At 45.9% G+C, this 15,765-nt stretch overlaps 2 long non-coding RNA genes across 2 annotated transcripts; one reads left to right on the plus strand and one right to left on the minus strand.

Annotated features, from left to right (window-relative positions):
• Window positions 1–1,294: 1,294 nt before the first annotated feature.
• On the minus strand, window positions 1,295–9,581 carry LOC310660106. Its single transcript, XR_014503190.1, has 3 exons — window positions 9,337–9,581; window positions 8,660–8,900; window positions 1,295–1,741 (listed from the first exon to the last, which is right to left on the minus strand). It is a non-coding gene; the product is annotated as an uncharacterized lncRNA (long non-coding RNA).
• A 2,355-nt stretch (window positions 9,582–11,936) lies between these two features.
• LOC310660233 lies at window positions 11,937–14,642 on the plus strand. Its single transcript, XR_014503320.1, has 3 exons — window positions 11,937–11,966; window positions 13,386–13,501; window positions 14,507–14,642. It is a non-coding gene; the product is annotated as an uncharacterized lncRNA (long non-coding RNA).
• Window positions 14,643–15,765: the final 1,123 nt, after the last annotated feature.

The raw sequence follows: 15,765 nt of genomic DNA on the forward strand, positions 1-15,765 counted from the left end.
AAAATAATGTGTTAGGTTTTTCATGAGCTGGATCCCAAAGGAAATCTGGAGCATCCCGAGACCTGTGGCCGGTGCAAGCAGCCACTTGGGGGCACTGTTGTTCAGTAGAACTAGAGCTCCGGGAACATTTATCTCTCCTTTAAAAAGGCAGTTTTGCTGTGACAGGTAATTTGGCACATTTCTCCCTGAAATCTGCCAAATGATTTGGCAGATATTTCATATACATCTGAAAATAGGAGCACCTGCTGCTGGCCTACAGGGAGGAGGGAGGGATTCTATTAGTTGCTAATTACAGATCCTGTAACGAAATTCAAGTGGAGGAGACATCAGCCAGCCATTCTTTGAGGGCAGTGGAGTCTTTTAAGAGGAATGAAATATGCAGGCGCCTCTCTAACTCAGCTGCTCCCAGGGATGTGCCAGTTTGCTAACTTCTCAGGGCAATACACGCCTTTGAAGGAAAACAGGACTTTGTTGATCCAGTTGTGGCAAGCGCCGTCACGTGGCCCCATCTGTGTGATTGAATGCAGCAGGGTTGACAGCGAGATGTAAAGCATCCAGGATACGAGGAGGAGGTGCCTGAGCTATCCATTCCCACAGTTTGTTGGTTGACTGTATTTATAGTCCACGGTTCAAAGAAGGAAGGGGAGAGCAATCAGCAGTTTGAGTCAAGGCAATCTCCTCTCTCACACATAATGCTGGAACTCAGAGGCCATTCGGTGAAGCTGCATGTCGGCAGATTCAGCAGAGACAAAGGACGTGCTTCTTCACAGAGCACAAACGATGGAAATTGGCCCAACAAGATGAGAGCCACCAACCTGGATGACTTTTAAGGGGGGGGGGTTAGAAAAGTTATTAGAGGATAACAACCTTTGAAGGTATCTCAGAAATGACAACTAATCCAGAATGCGGCAGCTGGATGGTGACCGGGTGTGGCCGCACACAAGATATAATTCCTGTCCTAAAGGATCTACACTGGCTCCCAGTACGTTTCCGGGCACAATTCAAACCCTTGGTATTGACCTTTAAACCCCTAAACAGCCTTGGCCCTGTATACCTGAAGGAGCATCTCCATCCCCATCATTCTGCCCAGACACTGAGCTCCAGCTCCGAGGGCCTTCTGGTGGTTCCCTCACTGCGAGAAGTGAGGTTACAGCGAACCAGGCAGAGTGGCTTCTTGGTGGTGGTGCCCGCCCAGTGGAACGCCCTCCCATCAGATGTCAAGGAGATAAAGAATTACACAACTTTTAGAATACATCTGAAGGCAGCCCTGTATAGGGAGAGTTTTAATGCTCAATGTTTTATTGTGTTCTTATATCTGTTGGAAGTCACCCAGGGTGGCTGGGGAAACCCAGTCAGATGGGTGGGGTACAAATATTAAAACTGTTGTTGTTAAAAGGAAGTCAATGTCTACTACCCTTCATGGCTGTGTTCTCCCTACACTGTTGGAAACAGTATGCCTCTGAATGCCAATTGCTGGGAATAACGACTGTGGATATTGCTGTTATTCTCCTTGCAGGCTTCCTATAGGTTGGTCACTAAGCAAACAGGATGCTGGGTGAGATGGACCATTGGTGTGATCCCTCCAATGTTCTTCTGCTCCCATGCTGGTGTTCTTGCTTGAATAGCAGTTCATGGCTCTTGTTCCTTTGTCCAGTGGATGGAGTCCAGAGTGTCTCTCCCCACAGCCCTTGCTTGCTTCTGTAGTCTCATGGCAACTGGCAGGTGGAGCCAGGTGTCCTTTCTGGCAGGGAGGGACAAAAGCAAACTCCTTGCAGCTGCTCCTTCTCTGACTGATGGATGAAGCCAGGTTGGCCTCTCCTTTGACTGACTGAATTTCTAAGCTGGCCATTCAGTGATAGTCTCAGGGTGGGCTAAATTGTATACAGTGGTACCTCGGATTACAGATGCTTCATGTTAGAGACGCTTCAGGTTACAGACTCCACTAACCCAGAAATAGTACCTCTGGTTAAGAACTTTGCTTCAGGATGAGAACAGAAATCGCGTGGCGGCAGCGGGAGGCCCCATTAGCTAAAGTGGTACCTCAGGTAAGAACAGTTTCAGGTTAAGAACAGACCTCCAGAATGAATTAAGTTATTAACCCGAGGTACCACTGTATATTAAATTAAATCATCTCCCTGGGAGACAAAGGCAGCCTCACAGTGGCCCTTAGCACCTTGGCTGATGGCAGAGACCAGCATGTTGCAGACCCAGGGCAACACATGCTTCAGTTTCAAAGCCTTGGTTCTTGCACATCACATGTCTGCTAGAACGGCAACCAGCTTTGGGCAACAACAAAGGTCTCATTACAATTAATTCATCACCACCTAAACCACTGTCTCAACACAATTTACACTGAAGATAATTAAAGGCAGTTAAAGGCACAAACATAACCAATACATTTGAAGTAAGACTAAGATTCTTAACATGTGAACACTCATAGAAAAGCTTTGTTTATCCAGCTGGGAAAGCTTTTCAGAACAAAAATGTCTTCAACTGTTTCTGGAAAGTGCAGATAGTGGGTGCCTGTCGTGTCTCAACATGAATGATATTCCACAGAGGAGAGGCAGCCCTGCTTCTGAGATCTTTGGAGCTCACACAAGAATTCTAGAACCATGTAATTGGAAGGGACCCTGGAGGTCATTGTGGTTCAACTCCCGACAATGCAGGAATATGCAGCTGTCTCATATGGTGATCGAACCTGCAACCTTGGAGTTATCAGCACCATGCTCTCTCCCACAGACCGCAGCGTCTAAGGCATAAGTCAGTCTCTGGAGTAACCTGGTCTTGACCTGTATAGTATAAGGCGATGTATTCCGGACTGGATTGTTAACACCTTGGCAGGTTTTCATAAAGTTTTCTGAGCATGTTCCTGGGAATGTAAGAAGCTGCCTTATACAATGCCAGGCCATTCATCCCACCCAGCCCAATATGGTCCATTGAGGCCAGAAGTGGCTGGCGAAGGTGTCCCAAGCAGGACCCCAAAATTATTTTAACTTGAGACATTTGGGAAGGGGTGGACTTGAAACCTTCTGCATACAAACAGTGGTGTAGCGTGGGTTGTCAGCACCCGGGGCAAGGCAAGTAATTTGCACCCCCTAACCCGGGGCAAGGCACTGTCCCTCCCCCAGATAGTCCCTCTCTCTCTCTCTCCGCACCGCACCGCACGCCTGGCACCCTCCCCTCCACAGTGGGCGGCGACCCGGCGGCTCGGACCGGATTCGCACAGCCAACACTGCAGTGAGAGAGAGTGAGTGAGCCAGGTAGGGGCAGAGAGCTGCGAGTGCGAGCGCCCCCCCCCCCCAGATGTTGTGCCCGGTGCGGCCGGCCCCCCTGCACCCCCCACGCTATGCCACTGCATACAAAGCTTATGTTCAGCCCTTATGGTGGCTTATGTCCATTGGGAATGGTTGGGCAGAAGGCAAGGAAACCAAAGGTAATGGCAGATGCAGCCAACTAGTTCTAATTTTGTCCGCATCCTCCTTCCTGCTGAGTTCTGCAAGGACAACACCAAGGAAGAAGGTGATAGGCAGAACCACCACCACCCCTGGCTGGTTGCAAGTAAGAAGCCAGGGGCTCACTGAGGACAGACTGATGGGGTGGGGCAGTGCCCCATCAGCCTACCCTCCATGGCTTCAGCCATTGAGCTCCATGGGTGCTTCTCTAAAGATACTGCTGCTATTCCTATGGACAGGGCTGGTCTAGGATGCTTTAGGGTTATGCAGAATGGCTCCATACACTTCAACTTTTCTACAGCTCACACTTGATTGTGGATAAAGTCACGTAGTGGCCTTCGCTGGTCAGGGACTGTATCAAGCTGCTGAAATTTGTATAGTCTCTTTGGGGGAGGGGGATTGAAAGAAACTTTGGGCCGGATCCAGTCTGTTAATTGAACTTAGTTCCAGTAGAAATCAATAGGGCTTAAGTTAAGTCATTAATAATTTGTCCCATTGATTTCAGTGGGACCTGAGTTCAGCTACCTGAGTCTGGACACAACTTGTTATTTATTTATTTATGCTTGCAACTTTAATGTGCACGGGGAAGAGAGAAAAAAACACAGCCCTGTGTTTGGAAATGTTCCTTAAGAGTGTTGAAGGATGCCGAAGAAGCTTGCCAGGATTTTGCATCTTGGAGGGATGAATTCATACAGCTTGAGCATGAGTACAGTCTGCCTGCGCACTCGCTTCCCATATGCTCAGCCTGTATATTTGCAAATGCCTACGTGAAATTAGACAATGCATCTTCCGGTTCCAATAAGACACACTCCTTGCAATGAAACAGGCCTCACACAATCTTGCCTCTGGAAAGTTCTGCTGCACGGGGAAGTGGTGAGTAGGAAACACTATTAAATGCTGAATATTATAGGTCAACAATCTGCCACCAGCATTGTCACAGCGAGCTGTCATTTCGAGAAGACCAAAGGGAGCTGCAAAGTGCATTTCCCAAGAATTCATTCTCATAATAAATAACAACTAAATGATTGCTTTCTGCATATGACATGGATGTGCAGTGACATACTCTCTATACCTTTTTGCTGCCCCCTGCAAGTCAGAGACATTTCTTGAAATATTAAGGAAAGGAACAGCGAGATATTATTTGGTGTTTATGTCTAAGTAACACGGTGAGGGAATGCCTGTCTCTTGCGCTTAGAATGGATCAGAATGAAGATGGCTTCATCAAATATACCAAAAATGATCATTGGGTGATGGTAAAATTAAGGCAACAGTCCTCACTATCAGCTAAATACCTGGTATATGACTCTTTTAAGAGAAACAGCTGTGATCCAGGAGGCCAACTCCTCAGAGGTGTGGCTTCAATGGAGATGTTTCCTTTTTGCTTTTTGCTGCCTTTACTTGTTTATTGTTGTTGCTCTTTAATCATGGGTATATATTGTGTTTTTTAACATTTATTGTAAGCCTCCGAGGAAACACTTATTGATGGGTGGATATATAAATTGAATATATAATAGTAATAACTGTAGGTGATCTCTATTGTCATAAAGGTAAAGGGACCCTTGACCATTAGGTTCAGTCACGGATGACTCTGCGGCTGCGGCGCTCATCTCACTTTATTGGCTGAGGGAGCCGGGGTACAGCTTCCGGGTCATGTGGCCAGCATGACTAAGCCACTTCTGGCGAACCAGAGCAGCACACAGAAATGCCGTTTACCTTCCCTCCGGAGCGGTACCTATTTATCTATTTGCACTTTGTGCTTTTGAACTGCTAGGTTGGCAGGAGCAGGGACCGAGCAACGGAAGGTCACCCTGTTGCGGGGATTCGAAACTGCCGACCTTCTGATCGGCAAGCCCTGGGCTCTGTGGTTTAACCCACAGCGCCACACTCAGAGTATAAATAAATAGACTTAAGTCCTCAATTTCCATAGGTCTGTTCTCAGTATGACTTACAGCACTAATAATGGGTGGCATTTCATCCTAGTCCTACATAGAGTAGACCGATTCAGGTTAATGATCATGACTAATAGGCTCATTCATTTCAGTGTCTCTCCTGCTCCTGCCAACCTAGCAGTTCGAAAGCACGTCAAAGTGCAAGTAGATAAATAGGTACCGCTCCGGCGGGAAGGTAAATGGCGTTTCCGTGCGCTGCTCTGGTTCACCAGAAGCGGCTTAGTCATGCTGGCCACATGCCCCAGAAGCTGTACGCCGGCTCCCTCGGCCAATAAAGCGAGATAAGTGCCGCAACCCCAGAGTCGGCCACGACTGGACCTAATGGTCAGGGGTCCCTTTACCTTTTACTCTGAGCAGAACATAGTTGAATACATTCCATGTTTGTTACTATGGCTTTTTGTGTGTGCAGAAAGCACAAAATATTGTAAACCACCCCACGATCCATAAATGAAGGGTGGTATAGAAATTTAATAAATAAATAAATGAAAATGAACAAACAAACATATGTCTACTAAGACATAAGCATTATTGAATTCAGCGGGGTTTACTCCTAGGGAAGTGTGGTTAAGTTTTCAGCCTTAGCTGGATATCATCGAGTAATATCTTCTTGGGAACAATTCCAGTGTTTGAACTTTTGTAGGGGAAATACATTTGCATTTCACATCTGCTAATCCTTCTGGACTTTGGACTGTATGCAATGTGTGTGTGTGTGTGTGTGTGTAAATTCCCCCAATCCCCTTTATGGAACTTCCCTTTTGTTTCTATCTTTAGGATGAAACTTAATTGCCCCTGCAATTGTTTTTCTCTCTCTGTTGTTTTATTGTATTTAAACAGTAACATAGAGGAACCACATTTCTACTGCAAATGTATCCAGTGACTGAGATTCTGAGTGTTTCTGGTAAAGCGGGAAGCTGGCATTTTATATTAATGGCCCCAGTATCCAGCCATCTATCAGTAAGTAGTTGTTTATTGTCTGTTGGGGAAGGAATAATTTAATGAAAATCATATCTGTGTGATTAGAGTACCCAGCCTGAATGGCAGATTATAATGGCAGATCTTGAGACAGTCACAAGCATGTGGTCATCTGTTTCATTTGTTTATTCCTTCGGCTTTCCCTCAGAGGCATCCAATCATTTTCTATACATTTATAAACCCTCACAGAACATTTATAACCTTCCCCTCCTCTTCTCAATGCAGTTAAAAAAAAAAAAAAAATCTCGAGCACAGAATAGTTCCAGACAAAAGGCTGTCAGAGTTTCATAACTATTTTAGCTTTCATTCTTATGATAAAGAGTGAGAAGTGGCGTCAAATTAATCCATTCTCGAGAACACCTTAAAATTATAATGAGGACAAAGTGGAACAAAATGTATTCATTCTCACGGCTCCTCTCCTGATTTCACCAGAATAGCAAATGGCAAAATATATTAATTCTTATAATAAAAATGTAATGAGGACAGGAGATGGTGCAAAATGAATTAATTGTAGCGGCAGACTCAGCAACTGAATGTGGAATTTTCCCACTCATTGCACCCAGTATAATTCCTGGATGGCCAATGGGCGCCATGTCGTCCTAAATGGGATACAGTATTGACGTTTGCATGCCAGGGACCAGTTTACTTCGAAGATCACCTTTCTGGCACAGCTACAAATGCCACAATACACTTGTTCCACATATGTAAGAAATCAATCTTATGCTGAGGCAGCACACAGACTTTGGAACTCCCTGCCTATTGACCCCAGGCAGGAGTCTTCACTGTACTCTTTTCGGCGCCTGCTAAAACCAGTTTGTCAAAAAAAAACCAAGCCTATCCAAGAATACAGAATGTTGGCATGTGTTTTAATCAGTTTTTCATCATTGATTTTGATCAATTTTTAAAAAAGTTTTAAATACAGTGGTACCTCGGGGTTCATACACTTCAGGTTACATATGCTTCAGGTTACAGACTCCGCTAACCCAGAAATAGTGCTTCAGGTTAAGAACTTTGCTTCAGGATGAGAACAGAAATTGTGCTCCAGTGGCGCAGCAGCAGCGGGAGGCCCCATTAGCTAAAGTGGTGCTTCAGGTTAAGAACAGTTTCAGGTTAAGTACGGGCCTCCGGAACGAATTAAGTACTTAACCTGAGGTACCACTGTAGCTATTTTTCCAGATCACTTTATTGTATTATTCTTTTTATGAATCACTTTGTGGTATTTCCCTTCTAAGGTTCCAGAGCAGGTTACAGCATTAAAGAACAATATTAGAAGCAGTTTAAAACAGCTTGCAATCACAAAAATTGGGAGTGGGTGTATGTATACATACACACACACACACACACACACCTCATGTCAAAAGCCAAGGCAAAGAGGTATGCATTCAGCATTACACCAGAAGCTCTATAATGAAGGTGTTGGGTGCACCTCTGCAGAGAGAGAGTTCCACAGCTTAGGGGACACCACAGAGAAGGCTCATCTTTTGAGCGTGAGCCAGCTGATTCGTGTGAGAGCCAGCAAGACCAAAAAATGAACGTCTTTTGGTTCGGCACTCTGGCGTGAGCCAGCAGATTCACACAAGGGAGCCAGACAAAAATAACCAGGACATTCTGGGATCCAGTCAGAAGCCAGGATGGCTTCCAAGACGTTCCACTCAAATCAGGACAGTTGAGGGGTACACTTTTGACCTCCTGAACCTTTAGAATTAGCAAAACGTATTCTGTTTTCTTTTAAATGTGGCCATGCTCTAATTTAATATCTAAAGGTGAGTGGGAAACTTCATTTTGCTAATTTTAGATGTCCAGAAGATAAGAAATGCTTGTCCTTTTAAATAAACAATGCAATTTGTGTTTGCTTGTTGTTGTTTTTTTAAAGGAAGTTATAATTATAGCTGACATTTCAGAGCTCAGTGACGAAGGTGTAGGTTTCGCAGAAAAGCTATTTGACTTGTGACATTAAGTTGGTGGAAGGCTGGAAGAGGGGAGAGGCGTTGCTTGAAAGCCAGTTTTGTGGGTGAATTTGGGGATAAACCAAACACCATCTTTTATACTTGGCAATTAAAAAAGGGCCAACGTCCTTTGGCAGTCAGATTTCTCAAAATGACAACCCAGGTTTCCAACCTCTCTATACAGTTCTCACTCCGCTAATGTCACTTTAATCGCTTTTCACTATGATTACCACATCCACTGGGGGGGGGGGGGCATTATGTGCCTCAGAAATGCCAATTGTAATTACTCACATATTGAAATACATTTTATAGCTCATTCGTGGTGACAAGAGCTTCTTACCCTGTGAACTTTCAGGCGGTTAGCGAGAACAAATGGAGGCAGCCCAGACTTCTTTTTAGTCTTCCAGAGGTGCTCACGTGAATGAGCCACTAGGCAGCTTTGTTCCAAAGTGGAACAGTGCCAGGTTATGGAGACAGTGGACACAATCCCCCTGAGTTGTTCCATGGACACGTCTTTGTTAGCATTTCATTCCTCCTTTCCTGGATGTGTGATTGTTATATCACATGTCTGTGTTTACTTTCTAGAAGAGAAGAAGAGAAGAAGAGAAGAAGAGAAGAAGAGAAGAAGAGTTTGGATTTGATATCCCACTGTATCACTACCCGAAGGAGTCTCAAAGCGGCTAACATTCTCCTTTCCCTTCCTCCCCCACAACAAACACTATGTGAGGTGAGTGAGGCTGAGAGACTTCAGAGAAGTGTAACTAGCCCAAGGTCACCCAGCAGCTGCATGTGGAGGAGCGGGGACGCGAACCCGGTTCCCCAGATTACGAGTCTACTGCTCTGAACCACTACATCACACTGGCTTTCTAGGCTTGGAAAGTGTGAGAACGGAAGATAGTCTTCTCTCTTCCGCTCTGTTGTACTGTTGTACTTTCTCTCTTGGAGAAGAAGGAGGAGAGATGCCATGATTGCTTTGTGCTGTATATATTGCTTAAGAAATACTTAAAATTCACACACCAACGCTCCCCTTCATTTCTGATAAACTCTGCTGAGTGAGTGTGCATATAGTCTTCTGATATGTGTCACTGGATGCGTGCTGGGAACGAAGATTTATGGATGTCCTGAGCTGCGCTTCATAAGGAAGATGCCCGGAGAGGTTTGTCTCATTCTGGGGGCTGCATGTGCCCCCCAGGTGTGTTTCCAATGGGAAATGCAACTGATGCCAAAGCAGATTCAGGATTAGATACCAGTAGTTCACTGGGGGGAGGGGCAAATGCAAATACAGCACCTTTGGAAGCAATAGGATCTGTCCATTCTCATCAGAATGTTTCGATGGATTGTGTCCACGAACAGAAATAAACTGTCAAGCATGTGCTGTTTTCTCTACAGTGGACACGACTCTCTTCTCTCTTTTTGTGGCTTTGGCAGTGGCAGCAGAACTGAATTTGGTGGCAGGCTGTTGCCATTCCCCCACCCCATTCCCACAAGAGAGGTTGCAACGTTCTGGGGCATATTTGGCCATTGGGAGGGCAGTGGTGGTTGCCACAAAGAATGACAACTGACAGAATTTGGCTCCTGCCAAATTCAGCACTGCCATTGTTGGAGTAAGACCAAAAAGCAGAATTCGGGAATATGGTTCTCCAGATGTTGCTGAACTGCAACTCTCATCATCTCTGGCCATTGGTCTTGTTTCTGGAGCTGATGGGAGTTGTCGTTCAGCAACATCTGGAGGGTCAGAGGTACCTCACAGTTGTCCAGAATTCACACCACTTAAGGCTGTGTCTGGGGAAATGGAGGCCTCTCCACCTGGTCCTTGGGACTCTCCCCACACCACCAACCCTTGCCAGCCAAGCCCCATCTTCTCATGCCATGCCCCTCACTGGCCTGCCTTGCATCTTCCTCAAGCGTTTTTGCCTGACTGGGAGGTGTTGAACTCTGACCGTGCCTTTTGCTTGCCTGTATGGAGGACAGAGGAGGTTGTGTGAGAGGGTGCGTAGAAATTAGCCTATGGGACAAAGGTTCGTTGCTCTGCCCACGTTTGCCTCGGTCCCCACCTGACACTGGCATGTGCCCCCAGAAGCTTGCTTAGACTTTGAATGCTGCCCTCAGGCTGAAATGGCTCCCTGCTCCCGATTGAATGGCAAAGATGGGGATTCTGTGATGGGCTTCAAAAACCATCACCCCTGACCATTGGACATGTTGGCTATGAGCAAGAGGAGTCCAACACCATTCGAAGGGCCACAGGTTCCCCACTGTGAAATGAGAAGCACGGCAAATGTTTGTACCCATTCATCAGCTTTGCATTCATTTCAGAATGAATGAACTAATGAAAAATAAAAAACAAACTGGCTCTGTCTGTTCTGATTTAAATTTGTTTCAGACTGAAAGAATGTCTCCATCTTCTTCTTTTTGTAGTATTTCTAGGTAGGTGCAGGAAGATGAAGATAGCACACTGACCATGAGAAGTACCAGGACATGAGAGAGCGAAAGAGGTGCTGAACTCCATTAAATTCTCTGAAACATGTCACAGAGACTCAAGATGGCAGAATCAGATCTCTCTCTCTCTTGTCTCTCTGATCGTGGCATTGTTTGGCTTTACCTGCTTCTCCCTGCGCTTGTTTGGCAATACTCCAGTTGCAATCAGCTTGTAATCACCCAGGGTACTCTAAGTACAGTGGCAGCATAGTTAGGAGGGAATTAATTTTCCCTCCTTGACAGTTGTTAGTGTAATTCATTCCCTTGTTTTTAATTGCTGCATCAAACTGCTTTGTGGAATATTTCATGTCACACCCCAAGAGAAATCCAAAGAATGTACCTTGCCTAGAGTAATTTGTAGATTCTCCCTATGCACAAACACATACGCACATGGCCGTGTGTCCAGATAAAAGGTTAACTAAATAGATTCCGATGCACCCTTCGAAGGTAAGGCTTGAGGGACAGATGCAAAGGGTGACATGAGCAAGTGTAACTCCATCAAGTTTAAGAGAGTCAAACCATCTGACATTACATCCCTATTTGGCCTTTTGTACAAACAGATTGATATCAATTTACGCTGATATAATTGTAAGCCTGTTCACCACAATCTGGTGGAGTCCCTACTGAATAAGGTAAATAATAAATGGCATCCCCAGCTTCAGGTCCAACAGTGCTGACTTTATACAAATTAATTAAGTCATTAAAATTAAAAGAAAAAAAATGCAAGTGCTTAATTAAACCTTTGGCATTTAAGCAGTCACCAGAAAACAACCCCCAGAATTCTTTTAATTGCTTTCCTTACATTCTTCTGAGCATTATCTTCTCGATCTCTTGTGCATTTCCCGCCTACAAATATTGCGATGCTTATCACACAAGCCCAGTTGTGGGCATGCTTCCTCAGAATCCCACTGAGGCCAAAAGGAATTACTCCCCAGGATTGCACCCTCAAAAACAGACCTTAACCTCATCCTTTGAAATGTGACTGCTGCACTGTGTGGGAAAGATATTTCTGGGTAATTGCTTTTCCCATGCAACAAATGCGCTTTGGTCATATTGGACAGTGTCTGTGACATCATCTGGAGTTAAGCAATGTAACTGCGACTTCCCAACACTTCATACATGGAAACATTCAGGGATTACAAAGAGAGAGAGAGTTAAAAGTATACTAGGAGGTAAGCATTTCAGCACCTTTCAACTAGTTTCTTGCTGCAGCTCAGGCAGGGTAGTGTAGCACACAACCTTGGGCAGACAATATTTATTAATCTCTTCTATTGAACACTTTATCCCACTTTTCCATCATGCGTAGTCAACTACAATATAGGAGTTCAAAGCAAATCATGATAAAACCGTAATAAAAAGAAGCTACTTACAAAGCAGAACAATGCCAGAAATGGCATTTTAAAAATGCTGCAGTAGCAGAATTAGCAAAAAGTCACCCTTCAATTCCAGCACAAGCCCAGAAAAATAACTTGACCTTCCATTTGAGCCTAAATGATGAACATGTAGGTGCCAAGCAGACATTTGTGAGGAGTAGGATGGCCGGGGGAGGGGGGAGGGGGGGCTTTTGCAGCTTGAATAGTTGCACAGAAGATGGGATGCCAACAGGTGTCACTTAACTCCCTCTTCTATACAATTACTAAAGGTGCGAAAGTCCTGTCCTTTATTTCATCTGGCCACCCTAGTGGGGAGGTAGGGTGTCCCAAATATGTGATGCTATCACAGAAAAGGCTCTGCCCCTGGTTGCCACCTTTGTAGCCTATGAAAACTGAGACATCTAGAGAGGGCCTTGGATGATGATGCAAACAGTGTGATGGGGCAGAGGCACTCATTTGACATCCTGTCAGGTGAGTTGCAGCTGCAGGTAGAGGTGTCAATGAGTTCAGTGCGGTACAAACACATTAGCAGAGCTAATTCACTGCTCTTGCCAGTGTTGTTTGCACCATGCTGACCTTAGTGTTGCCTCACCCCTTTCCCTCTCAGTAAGCAGCAACAAATCACCTGCTGGGAGGTCAGGTAAGCAACTGTGCCCCAGCATGCTATCCTCTACTGGATGGGAATGGGCAGGTTAGTACAGGAGACATCGTATTTATCATAATTATATCACTGTCTGCTTGGAAATATAATTGTTTCTGAGCTCAGTTGTTCTGGCTCTGCACCAAAATTGCTCTTGCAATTTTGGGTGGGACTTCCAAGATAACTTTAAAGTTGGAGATAAATAGTGGGTTGGGTGTGAGACGCAAAATGCCCTTGCTGCTCTGGAAGATTTACATCATTATTTTCCTAATTAAGCATTTTATAATAGACAACAAGTTATTTTCATTCAAAGCGGTGCATTAAGCATAACCTCATGTGTCCCCATCAACATGCCAAATGGCATCTCTACTTTTTGGAGGGAAAAGCAAGTCAGTAAATAACAATCTGGTAAAAGAAAACACACCCGAGGATTTGTGTGTGTGTATAAAACTTCCACTGATGTTTATTTCTGAAGCCTCAAAATTTAATTCATCTGCTGAATAAATACCCTTCGGATATTTTATCTAGTTGATATTCACGTCAGAGAGCAATCCATTTCCCTCTGTTCTTTTCTGAAGCATCAGAAACATAACTAGTGGCCATTCTTTCACATTCTGATGGCTTAAGATTTCTTTGTGAGATGACAAGAGGATGAAGACCCAGTGAGACAAGTTCACATCATGTTAGAGTGACTGTAAGGAGTTACGCTTTGCTATCCGCTTCAGTATTGTCATAGGCTAAGCTAAAGACCCAAAGTAATTCTGAACAGTGGGACTTGGGTGGACATGTGTCCTCTGTCTGAAAGGCTGTCAGAGGACAGTTTCCTCTTTGAAGAACAGAAGAAGAGCCTATTGCCTCAGACCAGTGGCCCTTCTAGTCAGCATCATCTTCTCATGGTGGCCAGCCAGGCACCTATGGGCAGGGGCAAACAAAGGCTAATCGACACCTGGGGTGGGGCAAACCACCGGCTGCGCATGCGTTGCACCGCTACGTATTACACATGCATGGTGTTGCTACATAGGGTGCATGTGCAGCATCGCTGCGTACAGCGCTTGCATGCGACACCGCACATGCATTGTACGTAGTGGTTTGTCGCCAGCGCTGCCCGAGCGCTGTACAGATGGTGGAGGGATCCTCTGCTCACGGTGGTGGCAGAGGGATCCTTCACTTGCAGCTGTAGTGGCGATGGAGGGATCCCACTGCCGTCCGTACAGCGTTCAAGCAGTGCCAGTGGCAAAGCACTACGTACAGCGCAAGTGTGGTGTCACTACATACAGCGCATGCGTTGTATGTAGCAGTTTGCCACCAGCGCTGCTCAAACACTGTATGGACAGTGGCGGGATCCTCTGCTCAAGACTGCAGCCGCAAACGGAGGATCCTCCACATGCAGTTGCGGCAGTGAGATGGCTGCTCGCGCCACCGCACCGGGGGGGGGGGCAGGCACCCCATGGGGTGCCTTCTTGTTACCCCCCCCGACATGGGACTCTGGGGTGCACTGCCCCCACCCCCTTGTGACGCCACTGCCTATGGGAAGCCCACAAGCAGGACCTGAGTGCAACATTACTCTCCCCTCTGGCAGTTTCCAGCCACGGCTATTCAGAAGCATCACCTCCTCTGACAATGGATGTAGGAAACAGCCATTAGGATCGGTAGCCATTGATAACTTGATCCTCTGTGAATTTGCCTAATCCTCTTTTAGAGCCGCCCAAGTTGCTGGCCGCTGCCTCCCGCAGTTTGACTATCCTGAATCAATCCTGGCTTCAAATGACGAGAAAGGAGATTCTGAGTAAACATCGGGAATAACTTTCCGATGGTAAGAGCTGTTCAACAGTGGGACAGTCTCCCTTGGGATAAGAAGAAGAAGAGGAAGAGGAAGAAGAGGAAGAAGAAGGAGGAGAGGAGTCTGGATTTGATATCCTGCTTTATCACTACCCGAAGGAGTCTCAAAGCGGCTAACATTCTCCTTTCCCCTCCTCCCCCACAACAAACACTCTGTGAGGTGAGTGGGGCTGAGAGACTTCAGAGAAGTGTGACTGGCCCAAGGGCACCCAGCAGCTGCATGTGGAGGAGGGGGGAAGCGAACCCGGTTCACCAGATTACGAGTCTACCGCTCTTAACCACTACACACTGGCTCTCTTGGGAGGTTGTGGACTCTCTTTCCTTGGAGGTTTTAAGCAGAGGTTGGATGGCCCTCTGTCATGGATGCTTTTGAGATTCCTGCATTGCAGGAGTTTGGACTAGATGACCCAAGGGGTCTTTTCCAACTCTACAATTCCATGGTTCTACGAATCTTCCAGCATTCAGTTACATTGGATCCCCATGAGTCCTAGTGTGTCATGAGAGAGCGAGAAAAACTTTTCTCTAATGGCTGTGTCCATACCATGCATTATTGTACACACTTCTATCATGTTGTCTCTTGCTTGCCTTGTCTCTAAATTTAAAAACCCCAAATGTTTCCTTGTAGGTTTCTACACATGCTCACAGACCTCTCTCTATCCTCTTTCCAGGCAAGCAAGAGGCACTATCGGAATTCCAGGACACTTTCCAGTCAGGTAGAAACATTCAAGGAGGTTGTGAAACAGGGTCACAGTGGCCTGGGAAGGGGGCGTGGCCTGGGGTGAGTCCCAGGAGCCAGCAGAGAGACATTTGACCCATGAGCCTCACCCCTATTTTAAGCTGTAAGTCTTCTTTCCATCAGTGGCCCACATTCTGTGGGGGGCAGGGAATAGGACCTAAGCACAGAGAGAGATTTTCATGGCTAGTATGACCTTGGTAATTTGGTCCTCTGAGAGGAACAGATATTAGCTGCATGTTCCTTGCATGACCTCCACTGGGTCAGAACACAATGAGTCTGGATATGGGCAGAGAATGAGCAACAGACATTAGATACATTTAACTGAGGGTAGCTAGGACTTCCCCTGTGGGTTTCTATTTATGAGGATGGAACAAAAGCACTGC

This window comes from Podarcis tiliguerta (assembly GCF_965153285.1).
Source record: "Podarcis tiliguerta genome assembly, chromosome: 11".
In the NCBI taxonomy this organism is placed as follows: Eukaryota; Metazoa; Chordata; class Lepidosauria; order Squamata; family Lacertidae; genus Podarcis; species Podarcis tiliguerta.